The 19,782-nt window shown below is 34.2% G+C and overlaps 1 protein-coding gene across 7 annotated transcripts in view; it reads left to right on the top strand.

Annotated features, from left to right (window-relative positions):
* ZC3H12B (zinc finger CCCH-type containing 12B) overlaps positions 1-19,782 on the top strand; it is a 459,035-nt gene that overhangs the window by 893 nt on the left and 438,360 nt on the right. The window contains exon 1 of one of the 7 annotated variants that reach the window (XM_054544663.2): positions 15,774-16,500. The exons of the other annotated variants lie outside the window; for them this stretch is intronic. The gene's annotated coding sequence lies outside the window, so the exon portion shown is untranslated. Of the gene's footprint in view, positions 1-15,773; positions 16,501-19,782 lie in introns of those variants that run through there. 7 annotated transcript variants of the gene reach the window in all.

A 19,782-nucleotide genomic window follows, 5' to 3' on the forward strand; every position in this document is an offset into this window, starting at 1 on the left:
CCCGGGCTGCTGCCGCTCCATGCCTCAAGTCTTGAACACATAGCTGCAGTGGCCCCTTACTTTTCAGTGTTGTTGCTACTCGTGTGCTGAGAGCTCCCGAAAGCCTTGTGCCTGGCTTCTTACTCCTGACATGTACGTTAGGAAGATAGTACTTATATTAAATAATAAAAATAATAAAACAAACACACACTCCACTTGACTTCTAAAGTGCCATCAAACTTGAGAAGTAGGCAGAATGGCTGATTGATAATAGGGGAAATTGGTTTTACAAACTACTTTTCATCCAGCATGGCACACTTCTTTTTTATTATAAATACGATGATGAAACCTAAAATATCCCCAATAAAAGGGAGGATGGGTTGTGATATATCTGTTCTTCCTGAGGTAGCTTGCAGTTGAAGATAGTCGGTTCCAGAAAACATTGGCACCGGAAGTGATATTCTGGACAAGGTGATTAGATGAGGTTCTAAAGTTGTGAGGTGCTTTTTTGAAAATTAGCAACATTATCTTTGACGATTGAGGTTGTTTTCTTAAAAGTAAATGGTTGAAAAAACTTACAGTTCACAGATGACACCTATCAAAAGCATACTGAATTTAGATTAGTAATTTTGATTGTAAGATAGTTCTGTGAGCAGACAATAAAAGATGGGTTCTTTTCCCTCCCTATTGGTTTTTAAGCCATTTCAGGTTTCTTTTATCTGATAAGACGTGGCGAGAGAGAAGCGTAATAATGGAAAAGCTAAATTTTCTTTTTTTTTGTAAATGCTTTTGAGCTAAAGATTTTTTAAAAGGATATATAGATGCCATTTATGATTAAATTTATTGGGTGAATCTGTCAAGACAGCAAACTTTGTTAGTTTGGGGTAAAATGCTTTGCTTTGGGAGCTTTCATGTTGTTTGAAGTTCTTTGGGGGTATAGTTTAAATTAAAGCACAGTATAATTCTAGTACCACTGCAAAATAATCTCGGACCTCAGAGAGTATTGTTTGTTTTGTGCATTAGCAAGCTGACATGCTTCTAGCAAGCTGACATGCTTCTAGTTGCTAGATTCCAAAGGTAATTTTTTTTTTTTTGGAAAAGCTTTTGATGAATTTAAGTCTGAATTATTTGAAATAATAGTGTATCATATGAATACTTGCTCTTCACCTTCACATACTTAGAGAACCTTCCGGTAATTTGAATCCAATCTAGTATTCCATTGAAATGAGTATGACTATGAAGATGCCACATACTCTAAGAGCATTTACCTAGGGTGTCATAATCACATTATAAAATAAAATTGATGGCTTATTTTGCAAATGCTATCAAAGCACTTGATCAGTGAACTCTGGAATGAAGTTTTGTTTTTTTTTTTTTTAAGTGACTTTCAACAAGTTTTTATTTTCTAGCTTCTAATGAATGCCTACTACTATACCAGGTATTGTGGAGAATAGAACAGAAACAGCAATTTACCAGTTGGGTAAATTGCTTACCCAACGGTAAATTACCGATGGGTAAATTGCTTAACCATTGGAAAAAGGAAAATACGTATATGAGTCATCATGGTCAACAATTGGAAGAGTCATATTGAATAAGGACTAAAAGAGTTAAGAGTAAAGGGAGAATACTGTAGGCTGGATTTTTCTGAGAAAGCTTTGTAGAGAAAGTCATACTTGATTTGGCTCTTAATAGAAGTATAAGCTTTCGTAGAAGGTGGAAGAGTTCAGCATAACATGAGCTAAGGCACTTGATTTTCTAATCCTTTTGCATACTTTCTCCTAGATAAACCTAAAGGAGAAAAGGACTGTCAGCGGCAATTAACTTCTTTGTAGTGGGCATAATTTTCTATGATAAACTACATACTAAATTAACAAATTAAATATAATTTCACAGATATACATGCTATAGAAATCAGGCTTTAAAATAATCATCCTATTTCCTGAAGCAAGTGAGAATGTTTTCTAAGCAGATATAGGTAGAGTGTTAAGTTCACGTTTTTGTAACCTGTACATTTTTTTTACTGTCTACTAAGAGACAGTTATATTCTAAGTGTTTCATACAACACTGGTCTGATAGTCCATTAGATTATTAATATGCTCCAAAGACTATTTCTTGATAAAATAAATTAGGGAAATTTTATAAGCAACATTCATTTTGATTCATTAGTATATGATAACTTAGTTTTTAGTACTACATTTAGTACTGCTATTGCTACCATTTTCTGAAAACAAAGGGAGGGGTATGTCAGAGTCCCACAAATTCATATCTGTCAAAGTTCTAATATCATGTTATTAATGTATATATTAATAATTGACAACATCAATGTTTAAACTGCAATTACAAACCTCTGCAAAGCTTATTTTGGTACATTTCTAACAACCTTCTGCTATTTGAAAATTAGTCAGATGACTAATTGTCTCCTAGGTTTTAGTCAGCCATTGTAAGTTGACATTTACACAGAAAAATAACAAGGTATGGAGTTATTCCATCCGTAGAGAGGTATGTCTCCTAACAGAAATTCACATATTAGAATTCCAAATATAAAGAATTCACAGATTTACTCTGAGGAACAATATACTCAAACTTGACATTTTTGAGGCTTTATACACCTTCTGTCCTTTTTTTTTTGGTGTCTTTTGCTGCCAGCAGTAGTCTTCTTTGATTAAAGTTAACTTTAATTCACAGTAGCTAATAGTTTCTAGGCTCAACAAATATAATTGTTATTTTGAACATCCTCTGCTTAGCACATTAGCTATTAAATAAACAAGTTATTAGAGAACAGAATGGCTTATCTGGACACAGTCAGCAAATAGCTATGATTATTGTTGGAAATTAACCAGTTAACAGATAACAAAATATATGCAGAAGGCATTGGAGTAAATCATTTTTGCTAAGTAAGTATTGTACATTTCTGGTCTTATGACAGTATCAAAGGGATGATCTTTGGAAAGAGGAGGGAAACTGCCAAAAAAATTAAAATTACGTCGTATGTCCAATTGTAAGTACTGTGGCGATTTAAGGCAGGTACATATGTTAGTTAAATTGCTAAACCTCAGTGGTGGCAGCATGTAAAATAGGGTAAAGAACTGTCAGTTTCTGTTAAGTAACATAGGGTCATTCTCAATATTTTTACCTAATGACTGAGTCTGGAGGTAGGACAGTATTACATTGAGTACCACTGATGCATCTATAAGTTATAATTTTCCTTAAATATGTAGTTTTAAAAGAATTATCATATTCTAAAGTATGATCCTTATTATATCATTGGACTAAAAATTTTCCCAGCTGAGCACAGATCTCTCAATTGTATGATGGAAGTTTATGAGATAAATGTCTTTTTCCCAGCGATTCTTTTTAAGAACAAGTTTTCCTGGAACATAGCATTTTTTACTAAGTGAAAGATACCTATAGCCAATTCAATGTAGGAAAAAAAAAAGTGGAGACTAGCATTCCTTCTTAAAGTGTGGTATCTACAAAGAAAATAAAACAAACACCTTCATATATAAGTTGTAAACTAATATCCACAGGAGCTGTCTCATATACAGTTATTGTCTCAATATCATATCTTATGAATTGTTAATCCCTTTTAGACTCTTGGTGTCCAAAAGTTCCCTTGTAGTCTGACTCATTCGTATTTTCCTATTGACAAGTGCACCACTGGGATTTGACAGGGAGATTAACTTTGTTACTGATAGTATTCTACTGTAATAAGTTTTTTGTAACAATTTTTAAAACGCAATAAATATTAACTGAAACCTGAAATTGAATTTTGACATGACTAATAATGTGAAAATGGATATATTTCTAAAATAATATTCACTTAAAGCCATTGTACAGTTTTATTATCACTATAACCTTTCACAGCCTTGAATTACATAGCTCCTCATTATGCTCACTTTCTGTACCTCACTTCTACTTTTCCTAACTACTGTGTATATAGATTTGTTCTCACTGTCACTCTTCAGCTGCTTCTTTGGCCTTTAAATTAGTTTCATAAAAGATATCTATCTTTTTATAAAGTTATTTGGGAAAGATTTTCTGTGATTGTCTAAAAAGCCAAACCCATATTGGATAAACTGCATTTAAAACTGGGTGATTTGACTGGAAGTGGTATTGAGAGGAAGAATTGTCCAGGTTCTTTTAAAATACTGTGACTAAATCAGGCAATTTTTGAGTCACTAGGTTTTTATTTCAAAAATAATTTATTTTCTTTATCCTAGGAAGTAAAAAGTCAGAAGGGGTTGGGTCCTTCTGGAATAGAAGGTAGGGATCCTTTCATTTGGATTGCTTCAGATTTCTTCATTGCGTTTTTACCATCTAAACTTTATGTAGTTATACTTAGGAACTTTTTCATTTTAGAATAAAGAGGAATAACTTCTCTGTTCTTCCAGGCTGTCTTATTACTACTGCTTTGTATTTATATAGCATCTTTCACCAGATGAATTCAAATAGTTATTTTTATATCATGTGACATTTCTTACCATCTTTTTGGAATTAATTTAATTTTTCTTTCAAATTGAATACTAGTTGACATATGGGGGTGTGACATAAGTAATAAGTTTGATTCCACAGGTCATATATAAGCCAGTCTCATTACTTTTAAGTTGCTCCTTGCCCTTTTCAGGGCTGGGTATATATTATGTACTAATATATAATGGTTCTTGCTGAGTTTAATCTTTAAATGTGCACATAGATCCTTATATTCTGTTTCTCTTCCTGCATTCTTTTAGGACTATCATTATTAACTGTTTTTTTTTTTTTTGCTTATTATCAATAGATTTAATCTTGGATTACATAGTTGTTGCTGCCAAATTGGTTCAGATACCTGTGAGTCTGTAGAAACAAGGAAAAAAAATAGGGGTATGAGAAAAATGAGTCTTAGATTTTACATGTTTCAAATTTTTCTTAATTTGCAATAATTTAGGGAGAAGTCTAAAATAGTTGAAGTTTTGAATTTTAGAATTTTTTTATGAACTGCAGTTTTTACAGTTTTCTTGTACATATATTAACCAGGATTAGGACAAGATCCCTTAGAGATCTTGATTTAATAAATATATGAGAATGATTTATCGTTAGTGTATCAATGGATTATATGTAAAGAGATATTATATTTCTAAAGTACTTAAAGTTGCTTGGAAGCATTGTTTAGTTTTTTTGTTTTGTTTTGCGAGGGGGGAGTTGAGACAGTGTGTCACTCTGTTATCCAGGCTGGAGTGCAGTGCCATGATCTCGGTTCACTGCAACTTCCACCTCCCTGGCTCAAGCAATCCTCCCACCTCAGCCTCCTGAGCAGCTGGAACTACAGGTGTGCGCCACAAACGCCCAGCTAGTTTTTCTATTTTCAGTAGAGACCAGGTTTCACCATGTTGCCTAGGCCGGTTTTGAACTCCTGAGCTCAAGTGATCCACCCACCTCGGCCTCCAAAAGTGATGGGATTACAGGCGTGAGCCATCGTGCCCAGCCACATTTTTTCTTTTCAGTAGTTTTAATATCCTTTCTACTATCTTGTTTTTAAATTTGTTCAGCAAACTCTTTATTCAAAAATAACCCTAAAGTCACTTTAATTTCAGCTTCTTTCTGAATTATTACAAATTCTGAATCAGTAGGGTCCAAATTACAGTACAACAAAATTTCATTAATTCAGGCCCCACTAACCAAGGACTTGTTATAGGCTAGATATATATAGTAGTTGTGCTAAAAATGAATTACACTCTACAGGAGAAGCAGCCAGAGTCCTACCAGAGGTTAGGCAGTATTGGAGCTTCTTTACTGGGTATCTGCATATGATACTGATTAAAATATGTTATAAGAAGGGAGGAACATCTAGGTTTTGTGTATTTAAAAAATCTTCTAAGTGCTGTATTACTAATCAGAGCCATTAATTGTATTGGGCTATTTACAAGAAAAGGGATTTGAACATCACTTAGTGTAAGCAAAATAGAGGCAGGTTATGGTAAACTGCTTTCAGATGTTTTAAAAACTGTAGTAGCAATGTTATCTGCATGTAAATTCTGTGCACTTACAAACTCTTCCTATCAATTAATCAGAGTAAGAAAGTAAAGTGTGCATTAAAAGTTATACTTAGTAGTCTAGTCTTTGTATGTTGATGGTGTTGCTCCAGCTCTAAAAGTAGTAAAACTTCAGGACCTTCTTGTTCCCCAGTTCTGAAATAATAATCATATAATGAATGCATGCATATTGGTACTGATTTGTTATATTTTTGTTATGATGCAAGAAGCACTAAAATCCAGCATTTCTGATGTTCTGAGATGAAATTCTTCTGACAATAAACTGGAACTTCCGGTCTGGCTAACTTGTTAAAGTTACAAGGTTAACTTGTTAAAGACTTGAACTAGGGTGAAGCTGTCTATAGAGCACAACTACACCTAATACTAGAGTTGCTAGAGGCATGTTATTTACTACTTATGCTCTTTTAAGAGGGGAAAAAAAGCTAGTCCTTTGTTTCATGCCTATCACAGTAATGATAATTTGCCTCTATTGTGTAACTCGTTGCTCTTTACTTACAGATTTTAGATCTTAAAAGTAAGAGCAAGGGAAGGAATAGTACACAGGTTATTGGATTGACTAGAATAAAAACTTAGCTGTTTGGAAAACTAACTATAATTTTCTCCGTCTCCCACTCCCTTTTCCATTCCTATGACATGTGTGAAAAAACTTGGCACTTTGTGTATTTATGGATGAGAAGAAGAGAGACTGAGTATTCATGTAACAGTTTTCTCACAGCTGAACACTGAATGCAGAATAGGAATTAGTGAAATCTATTTGATTCTTAGTAATCTGTGCTAACGGGAGTATAAGCTTAGAAAAAAATAAAAACTTTTGATTTTGAAAGATAATTTTATATTTACATTTGAATACGACTGTTTCTAATCTAGATAGCCCTGAAACTCAGTTAACTAAAGGCTATGGAATACAATAACTTGGCTCATGAATTTTCTAATTACTAAGGATTAATTTAAGTATGTAATGAAACTGAAGCAGAAATGCTTTGCATAAGATGTCCAAAATTTTAGGTTGTACTTTACTCATAATTTGTTTGTGAACCACTGACCCAGTTGTGTGTGTCTTGATTAAGGATTTTTGGTTGTACATAATAAAGGTGTACTTCAAACTAGTTTAAAGAAAAAAAGAGTTTAAGTATAAGAGGAAAAAGAAAGTGCAGAAAGTGTAGTCTAGGTGCATGAGAGACTTCAACTAGGTTGACGAGCTCTCCATAGCTAAGGGAAATTTCCTCCCTCTTTCTCTTCCCCTTCACCACCCCTGGGTCTATAGGGTCTTCTGTTTATCTTTGTTTCTTTCAGTGTATCTACTTCATTATTCTCACGTCCTCAGCACACAGCCAAAACTGGTTTATTCAAGAGATCCCAAGTCTACATATTCTAAATTCAGGCAATCAGAAGAGACTCAGTATCTACGAATTCCAATTCCCAATTCTGATTGACATAGGTTGGGCTATATGTCCAGCCAGGATCTGATTATCCATGGCTAGAGGGGCAAGATCATGTCATATAAATATGGTTATTAGGCCCCAACCCTAAGGGAGAGGACATACAATTCCCAGAGAAGCGAAGATTGTGGGCTAAACAGAATCTCAAGTAGTGTCTACCATGAAGTATAAACTGTGGTGCATGGAATAAACTATATGAAGACACATGTATGTTTCTTAAAAAAAAAGCAAAATAGAGCACATTTGCCATATGTTTATCTTCATTCATAGAACAATAATGAACATTAGAGATCATATTATCTACCCTCCTCATTTTAAGGAGAAGCAAATTGAGGCCCAGAGATAATTAATAAAAATATGAAAACTTATCTAAGGTTTTTATATATAAATTTCTATATATAATTATATAAATTAATACAAAATATTAATAGAAAAGCTGTGACTATAATCTGAACCTTGTGGTTTCTAGTTTTTCCTAGATACTAGCATCCCATTAACCAGAGTATCTGATAAAATGTTAACACACTTTAAAAGAAGTCTCATAAAATATGCAGCAATGTTTGATAGATATTTTTGTCTAAGCAAGTAAATAAAGAGGTAAAGCAAAACAATTTCCCCATGTCAATACAGTGAAACCGAAATAATATCAGAAGCCCATAGGTAATATCTGATTTTTTCAAAAATAAAATCTTAAAAGATATAAGAAAAGGTTTGAAGAACAAATAATTAATTTGATTATATAGTATAAAGTTGCTACACTTAAAGAAGCAATGATATAAACATGATATCTTGGCTACTGGGAAACCTAGATTGTAATCAAATCAGTTTTTTCCTTTTGATCTATACATTCATTCAACATTTATTGAGCGTTGCTACATGCACAGCCCTGTTTTAGGCACTAGGGATACAGTGGTAAACAGAACAAAGACCCTACGCTCATGAAGTTTGCAATCTAGAGGATGATACAGACAGTGAATAAACAAATAATACGTAATGTATAACATCAGATAATGATAAGAGCTATAAGGCTGATAAAACAAGATAAGGGAATAAGGAGCAATAGATGATGCTATTCTAGATACAGTGGTCAAGAAAGGATATCTGATGGGGTGACATTAAGCAAAGACCTGAATGAAGCAAGGGCGTAGGACATGTGAATATCTAGAGGAAGAACATTTCAGGCAGAAAGAATAGAATATGCAAAGGCCCTGAGGTGGGAGCCTGCTTGGTATGTTCAATGAATAACAAGGAGGTTAATGTATCCAGAATGTAGAGGGTGAGTGAGACAGTGGGAGAAAATAAGGCCAGAAATGTATTCAGATGCCAAAACATCTAGACTTTTGTAGGACAAAATAGGAATTTGGGATTTTATTATACATGATGGGAAGGCATTGAAAAATTGAGAGAGGGTGATTTGATTTGATTTATATGTAAAGAGAGAATATTAACTTGATTTGATTTATGTGTAAAGAGAATATTCTGGCTTCCACACGGAAAGAGCAAGAGAATAAGCAGGGAGACCAATTAAAGAGGTTGTTACCGTAACCCAGGTAAGAGAAAATGGTTGGATTAGGGTAGTAGTACTGGGGAAAGTGAAAATTCGTCAGATTATGAAGGTATAGACACACACACACACACACATACATATGTACAGTCACATCTCAGATATTGCAGGTTCAGTTTCAGACGACCACAGTAAAGTGAATATAACAATAAAGTGAGTCATACACATTTTCGGTTTCCTAGTACATATAAAAGTTATATTTATGGCCCAGAGTGGTGGCTGACACCTGTAATTCCAGCACTTTGGGAGGCTGAGGTGGGAGGATTGCTTGAGCTCAGAAGTTTGATACCAGGGCGGGCAACATAGCAAGACCTCATCCCTACTTAAAAAAAAAAAAAAGTTATGTTTATACTATACATCAGTCTCTGAAGTGTGCAATAGCACTATGTCTAAAAAATCTTAATTCTTTTAATTGAGAAATACTTTATTACTAAATAAAATACCAAGAATCACTTGAGCTGTCAGTGAGTTGTAATCCTTTTGCTGGTGGAGGATTTTTCCTTGATGTAGATAGCTGCTGACTGATCAGGGTGGTGGTTCTTGAAGGTGGGAGTGGCTACATCATTTTCTTAAAATAAGACAAAAAAGGAAGTTTGTTGCATCAATAGACTTTTTCTTTCACAAGAGGTTTATCTGTAGCATGTGATGCTGCTTGACAACATTTTACCCACTGTAGAACTTCTTTCAAAATTAGAATCAGTCGTATTAAATCCTGCTGCTACTTTATCAACCAAGTTTATGTAATATTCTTAATTCTTTGTAGTTGGTTCCATAGTGTTCCTAGCATTTTCTCCAGCAGTAGTTTCCATCTCAAGAAACCACTTTTTTTGCTCATTCATAAGAAGCAACTCCTCATCCATTATCGTTTTAGCATGAAATTGAAGCAATTCAATTACACCTTCTGTCTCCCCTTCTGATTCTAGTTCTTTTGCTATTTCTACCAAATCTAGTTACTTATTCTGGTGTAGTCTTGGACCTGTCAAAATAATCCATGGGGATTGGAATCCACTTCTTTCAAATTCCCATTAATGTTGATATTTTGAACTCCTTCCATGAAGCAAAATGTTCTTAATGGCATCTAGAATGATGTATTGTTTCCAGGTTTTCAAGATCCAGCAGTGGAATCATTGTCTCTGGCAGCTGTAGATTCATGAAATGTATTTCTTAAATAGTAAAACTTGAAAATCCAAATTACTCCTTGATTCATGGACTGCAGAAGGGATGTTATGTTATCAAGCATGAAAACAACATTGATCTCTTTGTACACATCCATCAGAGCTCTTGGGTGACTAGGTGTATTTTCAATGAGCAGTAATATGTTAAGAGGAATATTTTCTTGGGAGCAGTAGGTCTCAACAGTGGGCTTAAAATATTTAGTAAACCATGCTATAAACAGATGTGCTATCCTCCAGGCTTTATTGTTCCATTTATAAAGCACAGGCAGAGTAGATTTAACATAATTATTATGGGCCCTAGGATTTTTGGAATGGCAAATGAGCATTAGCTTCAATTTAAAATCACCATCTACATTAGCCCATAACAGGAGATTCAGCCTGTCCTTTGAAGCTTTGAAGCCAGACATTGACTTCTCTCTAACTGTGAAAGTCCTAGATGGCATCTTCTTCCAATAGAAGGCTGTTTTATCTACATTGTAAGTCTATTGTTTAATATAGCTACTTTCATCCATTATCTTAATTAGATCTTCTGGATAACTTGCTGCAGCTTCTTCAGCACCACTTGATGCCTCACCTTGCACTTTTATGTTATGGTTGCAGCTTCTTGCCTCAAACCTCATGAATCAATTTCTGCTAGCTTCCAACTTTTTTTCTGCAGCTTCTTCATCTCCCTCAGCCTTCATAGAATTAAAGAGAGTTAGGGCCTTCCTCTGTATTAAGCTTTGGTTCAATGAAATGTGGATGGTTTGGTTTTTCATCCAGACCACTAAAACTGTCTTCTTAACAGCCATAGGCTGTTTTGCTTTCTTATTATTCATGTGTTCAGTGAGTAGCACTTTAATTTCCTTTAAGAACTTTTCCTTTACATTCACAGTTTGGCTAGCTGTTTGGCACAAGAGACCTAGTTTTTGGCCTATCTTGGCTTTTGATATGCCTTCTTCACTAAGCGTAATCATTTCTGGCCTTTGATTTAAAGTGAGGGATGTGCTACTCTTCCTTTCACTTGAACACTTAAAAGGCCATTGTAGGGTTATTAATTATCATGATTTCAATACTGCTATGTCTCACAGGATAGGGATGCCCGAGGGGAGGGAGAGAGATGGGGGAATGGCCAATCAGTTTAGCAGTCAGAACATGTAGATATTTATTGATTATGTTTGCCATCTTCTATGGGCACTTGTTTGTGGTGCCCCCAAACAATTACAATAGTAACATCAGAGATCACTGATCACAGATCACCATAACAGATATAATTATAATGAAAAAGTTTGAAATATTGTGAGAGTTAACAAAATGTAAGAGAGACATGAAGTGAGCACATGCTTTTGTAAAAATTGTGCCAATAGATTTGCTCAATGCAGGGTTGCCACAAAACTTCAGTTTGGAAACAAAAGACAAAAAACACAGTATCTGCAAATCGTGATAAAATGAGGAACCCCTGCATATTATTTTTGAAATGAAGATTCATAGAAAGTTGCAATAAATGTACAGGGAGATCCTGTTCGTAGCTCACCTAGCCCACTTCAATGTTATGTTGCATAACTACAGTATGATACAGAAACCAGGAAACTAATGTTTATCTTATTCAGTTTTCCTTACTTTTGTAAGCACTTTGTGTATGTGTGTGTGTGTGTGTATAGCTCTACTCATTTTCTCACATGTATAGTTTCTAACAATTGTCACCACTCCAAAGACTCTTTCAGCCTAACACTTTATAAAGACACACTCACCTCCTTTTCCTCCTCAAACATCTGATCTCTAATTTGTTCTGTCTTTCTCTGTAATTCTGCTATTTCATGAATATTATATAATGTCCCTCTTTCTTCCTAGTAATTTTCTTTGCTCTGAAGTCTTCTTTATCTGATATTAGTATATGTACTAGTGTTTTTTAAAAATTCATATTTCAATGATATATATTTTTCCATCCATTTACTTTCAGCCTACCCTTGTAGGTGTATTTGAAGTGAATTTCTTGTAGACTGCATATAGTTGGGCTACGATTTTTTTTTAAAAGAAAAACTACTCTGCCAGTCTCTATCTTTTAATTGGTATATTTAGACTTAGTTTATATTAAAATAATTATTCATATGTTGGGGCTAAGTCTTTAATTTTTAAAATTATGGTAAAAAATAACATGGTATCTACCCTCTTAAGAAAATTTTGAGTGTACAGTACAGTATTATAAATTATATGCACATTAATGTCCAGAAGATATCTAAAACTTTGTATCTTGCATGATTAAAACTCTATACTCATTGAACAGCATCTCCACATTTCCCCGTTTCCCTGGGTTCTATCAATTTGATTACTTTTATGTACCTCCTATAACTGAAATAATGTAGTATTTGTCCTTCTGTGACTAGTTTATTTCACTTAGCATAAAGTCCTCAGGGTTCTCATGTTGTATGCCTGGATTGTATGACTGGATATGACAGGATTTTCTTCTTTTTAAAAGCTGAATAATATTCTATTATGCACATATGCCACATTTTCTGTATCTATTCATCCATTGATGGACATTTAGGTTGTTTACACATCCTGGCTATTGTGAATAATGCTACAATGAAGATAGACGTGCAAATATCTCTTCTAGATACTGTTTTCAATTCTTTTGGATAAATACTCAGCAGTGGGGTTGCAAGATCATATGGTAGTTATATTTTTAATTTTCTGAGGAACCTCCATACTGTTTTCCAAAGTAGCTGCACCATTATATAGTCCCAACAACAGTGCACAAGAGTTCCAATTTTTCAATAACTCTTGTTATTTTCTTTTTAAAGTAAATTTTATTATACATAAGTGAGGTATACATATATAATGATGTTATGAGGTACACATATATAGTAAAAATATTACTATAGTGAAACAAATCAACATATTGGGTCATCTCATATAGTTACCTGTTTTCCCTCCTGTGGCACGAGCAGCTGTAATCTGTTCATTTGGCAAAAATCATGAATACAGTGCACTACTATTACCTATAGATGTCATGTTTGTAAGACCTAATATACGACACTAGTTACTTTCTGGTTTTTGTTTTGTTTTGTTTTAATCATGGCCATTTTAATAGGCATGAGGTGATCACTCATTTTGGTTTGGATTTGCATTTCTCTGATGATTAGTGATGTTGAGCATCTTTTCATATACTTGTTAGTCATTTGTATGTCTTCTTTGGAGAAATATCTCTTCAAATCCTTTTCTCATATTATAATTGGTTCATTTTTTCTATTGAGTTGTACGAGTTCCTTTTATAGTTTGGATATAAACTCCTTATCAGTTGTATAGGTTTTCAAGTATTTTCTCCCATTCCGTGGGTTTCCTTTAACTCTATTGATGTGTCCCTTTGCTATGCAGAAGGTTTTTAGTTTGATCTGGTCTCACTTGTCTATTTTTCCTTTTGTTGCCTGTGCTTTTGGTGTCTTATCCAAAAAATCATTCCCAAGACTGATGTTATGAAGCTATTTCCTTATGTTTTCTTCTAGGAGTTTTATAGTTTCAGGTATTACAGTTAAGTCTTTAATCCATATTGAGTTGATTTTTGTATATTGTATAAGATAAGGGTCCAATTTCATTCTTTTGCATGTAGATATCCAGTTTGTCCGGCACCATCCGTTAAAGAGATTATCATTTTCCTATCATGTAGTCTTGGCACCATTGTTGAATATCATTTGACTGCATGTGTGTGTGTTTGTTTTTGGGCTCACTATTCTTTTCGAAATTGGTCTGTGTGTTTCACTTTATGTCAGTTTCATACTGTTTTTATTACTGTAGCTTTGTAATATGTTTTAAAATCTTGGAGTGTGAGGTCTCCAACTTTGTTGCTCTTTCTCAATATTGTTTTGGCTATTGGGAGTCCTTTGTGGATCTATGTGAATTTTAGGATTGTTTTCTATTTTTGTAAAAAATGCCATTGGGATTTTGATGGGGATCGCATTGAATCTGTAGATAGCTTTGGATAGTATGGACATTTTAACATTATTAAGTCTTCCAATCCATTAATACAGATGTATTCCAACTTACTTATGTCTTCTTTAGTTTCTTCCAACAATGTTTTGTAGTTTTGTAGATGTAAACTTAGGTCGTTAATTGAGATCTTTCTTTCTTTCTTTTAATGTATGTTTTTATCTCTATAAAATTCCCTATTAGTACTGCTTTTGCTGCATCTCATAAGTTTGGGTATGTTGTGTTTTCATTTTTGTTGGTCTGAAGATATTTTGAAATTTTTATTAAGATTTCCTGTTTGACCTATTGGTTATTCAAAAGTGTGTTTTTTAATGTACATATTTAGAATTTTCCAACTTTCTTTAAGCTATTATAAAAGTTCTTTGTCACCTTGGTTAAGTTTATTTCTAAGTATTATATTCTTTTGATGCCATTGAAAATACAATTGTCCTAATTTTTTTGGATTGTTAATTGCTAGTCTATGGAAGTGCAACTGCTTTTTATTTGTGATTTTGTGTTCTTCAACTTTATTGAATTTGTTTATTAATTCTAACAGGTATTTTTGTGGAGTCTTTAGGATTTTTAATATATGAGATCACTTCATCTGCTAAAAGAGATAATTTTTCTACTTTCTTTCCTATTGGATGTTTTCATTTTTTTTTTCTTAGCTAATTGCTCTGGAGAGGATTTCCAATGCTATGTTGAATAGAAGTGGTGACAACAGGCATCCTTGCCTTGTTCCTGATCTTAAAGGAAAAGCTTTCAGTTTTTTTATCGTGAAGTATGATGTTAGGTGTGGACTTTTCATATATGATTTTGTTGACCATATATGGTTTTGCTGAAAATTGTTGAGGCAATTTTCTTTTGTTCTTAGTTTGTTGAGAGTTTCTCAAAAAAGGGTGTTGAATTTTGTCAAAAAATATTTCTGTGTCTATTGAGATGACCATGGAATTTTTATTCTTCACTTTCTTAATGTGATGTATCATATTAAGTGATTTTTTATATGGTTAGCCATCCTGGATTCACAAGGATAAATCTCACTTGGCCATGATTTATAATCCTTTTTAATATGCTGTTGAATTTGACTTGCTAGTATTTTGTTGAAGATTTTTGCATCTATTCTTATCAAATATATTGGCTTATTGATTTCTTTTCTTGTTGTGTCTTTGTCTGGATTTGTTAATAGGGTAACGTTGTCTTCATAAAAGGAGTTTAGAAGTATGCCTTCCCCTTCAATTTTTTTTGGAAGACTTTAAGAAGGATTGTTTGTAGGGGGATTATTAACTGATTTAATCTTCTTACTAGTTATAAGTATGTTCAGATTTTCTCTTTCTTCATGATTCAGCATTGGTAGGTTATAGATTTCTAGGAATTTATCCATTTCTTTCAGGTTATTGAATTTATGGACAAATAGTTGGTTATATTGGTTTCTTTTAATCCTGTTAATTTCTGTGGCATCAGTTTTTATGTTTCCTCTTTCATTTCTGATTGTTTTGAGTCTTCTCTTTTCTTACTCTAGCTAAAGATTTGTCAATATTTTTTATCTTTTCAAAAAAGCAGCTTTTAATTTTATTGATCTTTTCTATTTTTTTTCTTCTTTATGTATTTCTGCTCTGGTTTTTATCATTCCTTTCCTTCTGCTCACTTTAGTCTTAGTTTGCTCTTCTTTTTCTAGTGCCTTCAGATGTAAAGTTAAGTTGTTAATTGAGATCTTTCTTTCTTTTTTAGGTGGAAGAAATATGGATATGCTGTATTCTATTTGAAAGGATTCATCATGAACCAGAAAAAAAATCAATGAAAAGGGACATTTCACCTAGATTAAATTTTGCAATTTTTAAAAAGCATATGAGCAAAGAAACTATCCTCCAAACATCCAAATAAGGAAGAATACATTACCTAACAATAGGAACAAATTAAAAATAATTGATTCAGCCTAAGACTTTTTTTTCAGCAAAGAAGTAGTTTAATAATTGCAAGGCCAGGCAAATAAGGAGAAAGGGAAAAAACCTCTCAAACCCATCTCTCTGAGAATTTGGAGGCTCGGTTTTTTTAAGGATACTTTGGCAGGCAGAGAATAGGAAACTTTTAAAAAATGATTGACTGGGGATGAAATCACAGGGGTACCTAAAACTGTCTTGGCTTAGCTGAGTCAGTTCCTGGGAGGGGGCTGTCTCAGGACCAGGTAGCATCTCTTGGTCAGCTCTTGGTCTGCTGCTAAATCTGAAAAATATCTCAAAGACCAGTTTTTTTTAAGTTTCATAATAGTGATGTTATCTATAGGAGTAGTTGGAGAAGTGTAAAACTTGTGACCCCCAGTTACATGACTCGGCAGCTGTAAGCAACTTATAGAAAAACACATAAAGCAATGGCAGGTAATTGTTTAACTATGTCTATCGTTTAGCAAAGTTCAAGGCCCCACCATAATTCTTTTTCTAATTATTATTTTTTAAAATGTTTGTGGGTACATAGTAGATATTTATATATTTGGGGTACATGATATGTTTTGATACAGACATCGAATGTGAAAAAGCACATTGTGGAGAATAGGGTATCTATCCACTCAAGAATTTATTCTTTGAGTTATAAGCGATACAATTCCACTCTTTAAGCTATTTTAAGATGTACAATTAAGTTATTATTGATTATAGTCACCCTATTGTGCTATCAAATAGTAGGTCTTCTTTGTTCTTTTTATTTTTTTTTTGTACTCATTAAACATACCCACCTCCCCCCCAGAACCCTACTTCCCAGCCTCCATTGTTTTGATTATCAGATCTCACAAATAAGTGAGAAAATATGATGTTTGTTTTTCTGTGCCTGGCTTATTTGTCTTAACATAATGATCTCCAGTTCCATCTATGTTGTTGCAGATGACTGAATTTCATTCTTTTTTATGGTTGAGTAGTATTCCATTGTGTACATATGCCACATTTTCTTTATCCATTCATCTGTTGATGGACAAATAGGTTGCTCTCAAATCTTAGCTATTGTTAACAGTGCTGCAACCACCATAGAAGTGCAGATATCTCTTTGACGTACCGATTTCATTTCTTTTGTGTATATACTCAACAATAGAATTGCTGTTGTATTTGCTATCTCAATTTTTAGTTTTTTGAGGAACCTCCAAATTGTTCTCCATAGTAGTTGTCAATTTACTTTTTTACCATCAGTATATAAGGGTTCACTTTTCTCCACATCCTCACCAGCATTTGTTATTGCCTGTCTTTTGAATATAAGCCATTTTAACTGGAGTAAGATAATATTTCCTTATAGATTTGATTTGCATTTCTCTGATGATCGATGACATTGAGCCCCTTTTCACAGTTTAGAAGTATTCCCTCCTGCTCTATTGTTCAAGTGCCTGTTTACCTATTTGTGTGCCTATTTGTGTGTCTTTTTTATTTTTATTATACTTTAAGTTTTAGGGTACATGTGCACAATGTGCAGGTTTCTTACATGTGTATACATGTGCAATGTTGGTATGCTGCACCCATTAACTCGTCATTTACATTAGGTATATCTCCTAATGCTATCCCTCCCCCCTCCCCCCACCTCACAACAGGCCCCAGGGTGTGATGTTCCCATTCCTGTGTCCACGTGTTCTCATGGTTCAATTCCCACCTATGAGTGAGAACATGCGGTGTTTGGTTTTCTGTCCTTGCGATAGTTTGCTGAGAATGATGGTTTTCAGCTTCATCCATGTCCCTAAAAGGACATGAACTCATCCTTTTTTATGGCTGCATAGTATTCCATGGTGTATATGTGCCACATTTTCTTAATCCAGTCTATCATTGTTGGACATTTGGGTTAGTTCCAAGTCTTTGCTATTGTGAATAGTGCCATAATAAACATACGTGTGCCTGTGTCTTTATAGCAGCATGATTTATAGTCCTTTGGGTATAAACACAGTAATGGGACGTCTGGGTCAAATGGTATTTCTAGTTCTAGATCCCTGAGGAATCGCCACACTGACTTCCACAATGGTTGAACTAGTTTACAGTCCCACCAACAGTATAAAAGCATTCCTATTTCTCCACATCCTCTCCAGCACCTGTTGTTTCCTGACTTTTTAATGATCACCATTCTAACTGGTGTGAGATGGTATCTCATTGTGGTTTTGATTTGCATTTATCTGATGGCCAGTGATGGTGAGCATTTTTCCATGTGTCTTTTGGCTGCATAAATGTCTTCTTTTGAGAAGTGTGTGTTCATATCCTTCACCCACTTTTTGATGGGGTTGTTTGCTTTTTTCTTTTAAATTTGTTTGAGTTCTTTGTAGATTCTGGATATTAGCCCTTTGTCAGATGTGTAGATTTCAAAAATTTTCTCCCATTCTGTAGGTTGCCTGTTCACTCTGATGGTAATTTCTTTTCCTATGCAGAAGCTCTTTAGTTTAATTAGATCCCATTTGTCAATTTTGGCTTTTGTTGCCATTGCTTTTGGTGTTTTAGACATGAAGTCCTTGCCTATACCTATGTCCTGAATGGTATTGCCTAGGTTTTCTTTTAGGGTTTTTATGGTTTTAGGTCTAACATTTAAGTCTTTAATCCACCTTGAATTAATTTTTGTATAAGGTGTAAGGAAGGGGTCCAGTTTCAGCTTTCTACATATGGCTAGCCAGTTTTCCCAGCACCGTTTATTAAACAGGGAATCCTTTCCCCATTGCTTGTTTTTCTCAGGTTTGTTAACGATCAGATAGTTGTAGATATGTGGCATTATTTCTGAGGGCTCTGTTCTGTTCCATTGGTCTATATCTCTGTTTTGGTACCAGTACCATGCTGTTTTGGTTACTGTAGCCTTGTAGTGTAGTTTGAAGTCAGGTAGCATGATGCCTCCAGCTTTGTTCTTTTGGCTTATGATTGACTTGGCAATGCAGGCTCTTTTTTGGTTCGATATGAACTTTAAAGTAGTTTTTTCCAATTCTGTGAAGAAAGTCATTGGTAGCTTGATGGGGATGGCATTGAATCTATAAATTACCTTGGGCAGTATGGCCATTTTTACGATATTGATTCTTGCTATCCATGAGCATGGAATGTTCTTCCATTTGTTTGTATCCTCTTTTATTTCCTTGAGCAGTGGTTTGTAGTTCTCCTTGAAGATGTCCTTCACATCCCTTGTAAGTTGGATTCCTAAGTATTTTATTCTCTTTGAAGCAGTTGTGAATGGGAGTTCACTCATGATTTGGCTCTCTGTCTGTTATTGGTGTATAAGAATGCTTGTGGTTTTTGCACATTGATTTTGTATCCTGAGACTTTGCTGAAGTTGCTTATCAGCTTAAGGAGATTTTGGGCTGCGACAATGGGGTTTTCTAGATAAGCAATCATGTCATCTGCAAACAGGGACAATTTGACTTCCTGTTTTCCTAATTGAATACCCTTTATTTCCTTTTCCTGCCTGATTGTGCTGGCCAGAACTTCCAACACTATGTTGAATAGGAGTGGTGAGAGAGGGCATCCCTGTCTTGTGCCAGTTTTCAAAGGGAATGCTTCCAATTTTTGCCCATTCAGTATGATATTGTCTGTGGGTTTGTCATAAATAGCTCTTATTATTTTGAGATATGTCCCATCAATACCTAATTTATTGAGAGTTTTTAGCATAAAGGGCTGTTGAATTTTGTCAAAGGCCTTTTGTACATCTATTGAGATAATCATGAG

Source organism: Pongo abelii, chromosome X, assembly GCF_028885655.2.
Source record: "Pongo abelii isolate AG06213 chromosome X, NHGRI_mPonAbe1-v2.0_pri, whole genome shotgun sequence".
Taxonomy (NCBI): Eukaryota; Metazoa; Chordata; class Mammalia; order Primates; family Hominidae; genus Pongo; species Pongo abelii.